Source organism: Chiloscyllium punctatum, chromosome 13 (genome assembly GCF_047496795.1).
Source record: "Chiloscyllium punctatum isolate Juve2018m chromosome 13, sChiPun1.3, whole genome shotgun sequence".
Classification (NCBI taxonomy): domain Eukaryota; kingdom Metazoa; phylum Chordata; class Chondrichthyes; order Orectolobiformes; family Hemiscylliidae; genus Chiloscyllium; species Chiloscyllium punctatum.
In genome coordinates this window covers 34,585,670-34,592,529 of record NC_092751.1, presented here as the reverse complement: position 1 = coordinate 34,592,529, position 6,860 = coordinate 34,585,670, and the positions used below count along the sequence as shown (strand labels likewise).

General features: G+C 46.2%; 1 non-coding gene across 1 annotated transcript; it reads left to right on the top strand.

The window, feature by feature from the left end:
- Positions 1–6,526: 6,526 nt before the first annotated feature.
- trnas-gcu (transfer RNA serine (anticodon GCU)) lies at positions 6,527–6,608 on the top strand. The gene has a single exon. It is a non-coding gene; the product is annotated as a tRNA-Ser (tRNA).
- The last annotated feature ends 252 nt before the right edge of the window (positions 6,609–6,860 follow it).

The following is a 6,860-nucleotide window of genomic DNA, read 5'->3' as shown; positions in this document are numbered from 1 at the left end:
CCTGCGCCCACACCTCCTCCCTCACCTCTCTCCAAGGCCCTAAAAGAGCCTTCCACATCCATCAAAGTTTTATTTGCAAATCCACTAATATCATTTATTGTATCCGTTGCTCCCGATGCAGTCTCCTCTACATTGGGGAGACTGGGTGCCTCCTAGCAGAGCGCTTTAAGGAACATCTCCGGGACACCCGCACCACTCAACCACACCGCTCTGTGACCCAACATTTCAACTCCCCCTCCCACTCTGCCGAGTACATGGAGGTCCTGGGCCTCCTTCACCGCCGCTCCCTCACCACCAGAGGCCTGGAGGAAGAACGCCTCATCTTCCGCCTCAGAACAATTCAACCCCAGGGCATCAATGTGGACTTCAACAGTTTCCTCATTTCCCCTTCCCCCACCTCGCCCTAGTTCTAAACTTCCAGATCAGCACTGTCCCCATGACAGCCGTGAATTACATGTGGTTCAGTCTGTTGGAGACAGCATTTCGACACAGATACAGTTCCCTATTATTAGAACAAGCAGCACTGATGATGAATAACCTCAGATAGAAACAAGCGATAGAGATTTACCGTGGATTCGATGGGCTGAACGGCTTCTGTCGGCACGTGAATGACGTCACACCTTCTGCCGTCCCTCTCCCTGTCTCTGTGACACAGTGGCTGAGGGAGAAATAATGGCTCGTTTTTAATCCTCCCTTCCGCTTTGGACTGTCTGCAGCCCCGCAGCTCCTGGCTGTGGGAATGGTTCTCAATGAATGAGGGTTTCATACGGAGTTGCTTCATCTGGAACATTTGGGACTCAGATGTTAACTGATGCCCGATTGCAGCAAAGAAACCGACGGCTCTGAAACAAAAGCCTTTCTGCTGGATTGTTCTGTGAAGATTGATTCTGAACATCAAATGGGCAGCACAAAAATGCACTGATATGAATTTTACTGAGGGAAGAGAGTCCACAGCCCATTTCTCTCTTTCCCACCAGCTCGGCATCTTTCTCTCTCTCTAAAATAAATGATATTTGGAGGAAGTTCGCAATCAAAGTTTCTAAGTTCCAGCGGCGCTCTTGCACCTGGCTGTGCCCGTGAGAGGAAGCTTCAGAGCATATCCGCATTTACATCCCGTCATAATGCCTGCAAGTGGAGGGAAATGGCTGAATACTCTGCCAATAGAGACAGCTCAGTCCCCGGGGATGGGATAAACAGCACCGTCCCGTTGGGGACATTCTGCAGATTAGACACAGTGTACTTTATCATTCAGATCATACCAGAGTGAGAACACTCGAGAAGGCCAATCGGTCACTCGTACCTGTGCCAACTCGGGAGTTGCAAAAGATTGGTGAAAGTGGAAAGTGGATTTGTTCACGTTTCAAGTATTTCCATGAAGCAGGAAGCAGAAGAATATACACAGTCAAGCGATTGAGATCTGACTACAGGCGCAGCAAATAAGTTGTACAGCGCAGAGGAGAGCTTTGAAGTATTGAATTCTGGTTAATGGGACGATCATGCTTTTATGAGGCCACGCTGCTACAGAAGAGACTATGTCAGTGTCTCTCAACATTGTGATTTCACAGGCAAATATCGCCATTACACTGCAGGAAATTCATTTTTCCAATGTGAGGGTAGTCCATATGTAAAGGTGCAGCTTATATATCGAATCCTTTCACATAAATAATTCCACTGCACCTCAGTGCGTTGTATTGTCTCCTTTCCACTTTACCTGTCATTGTGCCTGCACTGAAGTTGATTTTCTCCTTCTGTGTATCGTTTACAGTCTGGATGATGTGATGCAGTTGTACTGACCCATCTTCTGACAGAATTTTCCACTTCACTTCAGCCCGCCCTAACTTCGCTATCTGATACCATTCCCATTGTTTAGATGTGAATCGCTCGTCTCAGATCCAGCCTGCCCTCACCCAAAATAAATGGAAAACTCAGTCACACTGTGATCACTGCAATCGAGGGATATATTCACTCTAAGGTCATTGATAATTCGAAGGATAAAGTTAGGACTGCAGATGCTCGAGATCAGAGTTGGTAGTGTGATGTTGGAAAAGCACAGCCGATCAGGGAGCATCCGAGGAGCAGGAGTATTTAGGTTTCTGACTTAAGCCCTTCATCTGGAATAAGGCTTGTGAGTCGGGGCTGAGAGATAAAAGGAAATAGTGTGGGGTTGAGGGGAAATAGCTGGAAAGTAATAGATGGATGAATAGGAGGGAGAAGAAAATAGGTCAGAAAGAGCAGTGATGGAAAGGGTTGCGAGGACGATGCCGAGTTGAAGGCTTGGTTTTGGGGGAGGGGAAATGACGTAACTGTTCAAATTCACATTTATCCCGTGTAGTGTTAGGGTCCCAAGCCGGTAGGTGTAGTGTTCCTCCTCCAGGGGTTGGGTGGTAACGGTTTGGCAGTGGCGAGGTCCAAGACCTGAATGTCTTTGATGGGTTAGGTGGGGGAGTTGAAGTGTTCAGCTACGGGACGGTGAAGTTGGTGGGTGCGGGTGTCCCAGAGATGTTCTCTGAAATGATCTGCAAGAAGGTTTCCTGTCTCCCTGATGTAGAGGAGACCGCACTGCGCGCAACGGATTCAGTAGATGACATTGGTCGCTGTAAAGGTGAATTCCTAATGGATGTGGAATGATCCATTTGGGCCTTGGCTGAGGTGAGGGGAGTGGTGTGGGTGCAAGTTTCACCCTTCCTTTGGTGGCAGGGAAAGGTGCCAGGACAGGGTTGTGGGCTTATGGGGGGATGTGAGGACCTGAAGAGGGGGTCATGGAGAGAACGGTCTTTCGGGAATGTTGGCAGGGCTGGGCAGCGAAATATATCTCTGGTGATGGTGTCTGTTTGGAGGTGGCATCAGTGGCAAAATATGATGCGTTTATGCGGAGGTTGATGGGGTATAAGGTGAGCACCAGGTGGTTCTGTCCTTGTTGCGTTGAGAGGCGTGGCTTCAAGGGTGGTGGTGTGTGAAATGGAGGTGTTGAACCAGAGGGCGCTGTCAACTACGTGGGAAGGCAATTCGTGATCGTGGAAGAAGGAGACCAACTGGCTCTTTCTGAGGTGAAATTGGTCATACTGGGAACAGATGGGCTGGAGGTGGAGGAATTGGGAATAAGCAATGGCGTTCTTACACGAGATAGGGTTGGAGGAGATGTAGACTAGATACATGTGGGAGTCGGTGGGCTGTAGTATATGTCTGTAATTCGTTAGTTGCCAGAGTCGGTGATGGAGAGGTCCAGGAAGGTGAGGGAAGTTGCCAAGAGGATCCGGATAAATTTGAGGTCGGAGTGGAAGGTGTTGGTAAAGTTGGTGAGCAATGCAACCTCCTCGTTGGAGCACCAAGTGAACCCAAACATTCATCAATGTAGCGGAGGAACAGGTGGAGGATGGTGCCTGTGTAACTGCGAAAGATGGACAGTTCCGCGTATCTAACAAACAGGCAGGCATAGCTCGGTCCTATGCGGGTGCCCATGGCTACCAGCGTCAATGGAGGTAGTGGGAGAATTGGAAAGAGAATTTGTTGATTTTGAGGACCAGTTCAGCCAAGTGGATGAGGATGTCGGTGGAAAGGTACTGTTTGGGAGAGTGTGAGATTAAGAAATGGAAGGCTTGCAGACTTCTGTCATGGCAGATGGATTTGTACAGGGACTGGATGTCCATGGTGAAGATGATGCGATGGCGGCTAGGGAAACGAAATTCTTCGAGGAGGTGAAGTGCATCGGGGTGTCACGAATGTAAGTGGGCATTTCCTGAACTGGGAAGAGAGGAGTGTGTCGATGTAGGAACAGATGATTCGGATGGGACAGGCTCAGGATGAGACAATAGATCGACTGGGGCAGTCAGGTTTGTGATTCTTAGGAAGGAAGTAGAATCGGGGAGTGCGCGGTTCACGGACAATGAGGTTGAAGGTTGTGAATGGGAGATGCCCAGAGGTGATGAGATTGTGGTTGGTCTGGGAGATGATGGCTTGGTGAGGGGAGGAGAGTTTGTGATCGTAGTCTGTAGGAGGAGGTGTCTGCGAATTGGTACCTGGCTTCAGCTTTGTTCCTCTGGCCGACTCACAAGCCTAATTCCTGATGAATGGCTTATGCCTAAATCGTCCATTCTCCTGCTCCTCGGATGTTGCCTGACCTGCTGTGCTTTTCCAGTACAACACTCTCCACTCATTCATTATTACTGTCTCATTTCACACTCCCAGGTCCATGCTGTCTCTTTGATTCTCATGAGCACTGTTCTCATGGACTGCGACAAAATCTGCCAATCTGAAACAAAAACAGAAATTGATGTAAAATCACAGTTGTGCTGGCAGCATCTGTGCAGATGAATCACAGTTAACGTTTCACATCCATTGGGTCCGTCTCTCCACAGATGCTGCCAGACGTCCTGAAATATTCCAGCAACGTCTGTTTTTGTTTGATTTTCAACATCAGCAATTTTTTCATTTTTGTTTTCTTATTTTCTGCCAATATGCTTTGGCTCAAGATTACGTTAAATGTTTTAAATATGACTGTGATGGAACGGCCACATTCCACCAGCCAGCTCCTTTTATTTGGTTCACGTGACCAATGCCTTTCCACTTGGTCACCGCGCCCGACAGCTGCACTGCATATAAATTGACAAGACTGTGGCATTCTCTCGGATTGGTAATCAGGAGCGAGATTGATTGAAATTATTGAAAATTTAAGATAAACCGATAAAATACGGGATATTAAACTGGAAACTGAAAGGGAAAGAGAGAACAGCGAATGATAATTTTTTGACAAAACTGAAATATAATCGCTCAAGATTCAGGAAGTACTTTCGTCCACAAACATACCATAATATGGAATTTAATGTTTGGGACAACCAATGCAAGCAGATAGCAAAATCGTAGTTTTAAAGTCTTGCTGTAACTGTTTTGGTTTTAATGAACGCACACATGGGACTCAGTGCTGTAATGGTCTCCTAAAATGGAAAAGGAAATCCTTGCCTGCGAGGATACGTGGGGAATGTTCACTGATTCATCAGTGAAACATGTGTAAACTGTGTAACATGAAACCAGTTCAACATCTATTTTCCCGGAATTTAACGCAGGGCACATGGGAAATATTATCCATCTGCTGAAAAATCACCTTCGGCTCTCTCTCCACATATGTCTCTTCACGTTTTAGATACTTGCAGTATGTTTGTTGATCAAGGAGTCATTATCCAGAAAACGTTGTTTCTCAATCCACAAACACGGGTATTTTCCCATAAACTGCGCTTTGCTCAATATCACCTTATGTCCGTATTCCTCAACACGATGACAAATTAAAGCTGCTCCATGTGAGGCTCAGAATTGAAACTTCTGCAGAGCACAGCCCACTATACTGGAACAGAGATACAGTGCACTGGTCACCTTCAGCACAGGAGCAACACATTAATGCTTACCTCCACATTCCTGGTTTTACCTTAACGTTTGGGAAACCGAGTTTCTCTGATTCCATGGCTAGTAACGGGGATTATATGATCATCTTCACCAGTGGTTCAGTCCCTGAGTGAGGAAAGTGGTGAGGTACTCATTGTAAAGATGGGTAGATTGATGAAATGTACAATTTCATCTTTTGCCTTCACTAACCCATTAGCTTTTTATTTTGTTTTGCATCTGTAGAAATCTTAAAATCTTCATCTTTAACAGACTCAATGACAGGTCTCCAATTGGGTCTCTGGCATCAAATTTCAAAGTGTAAACCCCCTCTGAATTCTTCCACCGCAGTCCGCTGTTTGAGAAGTGTTCCTGTTGTGGGAAATGCACTTCCCCGTGTATCACCTGCTATTCCCAGCATGCGCTCTGGCACTGCACTCATTTTCCTTCTGACACTTGCTCACTGTGTTGCTGTGATCATACAGTGACTTGGTGTCGCACAGTGCAGGAAAATGATACACATCAAGGTTTTTGCATTGTTGCCTTCAATTGTCAGGTTAGCCTTATTTTGGATTTTGAAATTGTCTGTTCTGTACACAAGTGCGTGTCAAAAACATCTGAGCGGAAGTTAGGTGTTCCGAATAATGACATTGAGCACTATGCACTCTCCTCCAGTCTGGAAAACAATTCCTCACAGGCAATTTAATAGACAATATACAGCAGGTGCAGGAGTAGGCCATCCTGCCCTTCGAGCCAGCACCACCATTCATTATGATCATGGCTGAACATCCTCAATCTGTACTCCTTTCCTGCCTTATCCCCATCACCCTTGATTCCACTATCCTTAAGAGCTCTATCCAACTCTTTATTGAAAGAACACCTCCTGCTGTCTCGGGTTCTTCATTCCGTTGACTTCAAATCTTCACAGAATTCAACAGACCTTGTTACATATTCATTTCCTCATTTTTGTTCAGATCACTGTGTGCATTGTGTGACAGTGGGAATGCACTTGCCCCACAACCCAGGGGTCAGACCATAGTCTTGGAACCGTACTATGTTATTTATCATTTTACCAACACCAGGGAGAAATATCTGCTGCTCTGCATAATTTACCCAATTCAATTATTCATAAGGTCATAGCTGTTCCAGCATCTGTGACGAGGTGGCCGAGAGGTTAAGGCGATGGACTGCTAATCCATTGTGATCTGCACGCGTGGGTTCGAATCCCACTCTCGTCGCTGTCATCAATGGCATTTTCGTGGTGCTGTTTTCAGATGATCACAGCTGTCGTGTTGAAACTGGAACGCTAATGGTCAGTTTATATGCATTTACGCGATTACAAAATTTCAAAGAATGGTTTGAGCCTCTTGACTAAGCTGTGTTGAAATGTAGGTTGCATTGGGATAATGAAAGGAAACGCGGTTTCCTATTGCTAATCAAGTTGCTGTGAACGTTTTTTCGTATGAAAGACATCCAGGAAAATCAAATCA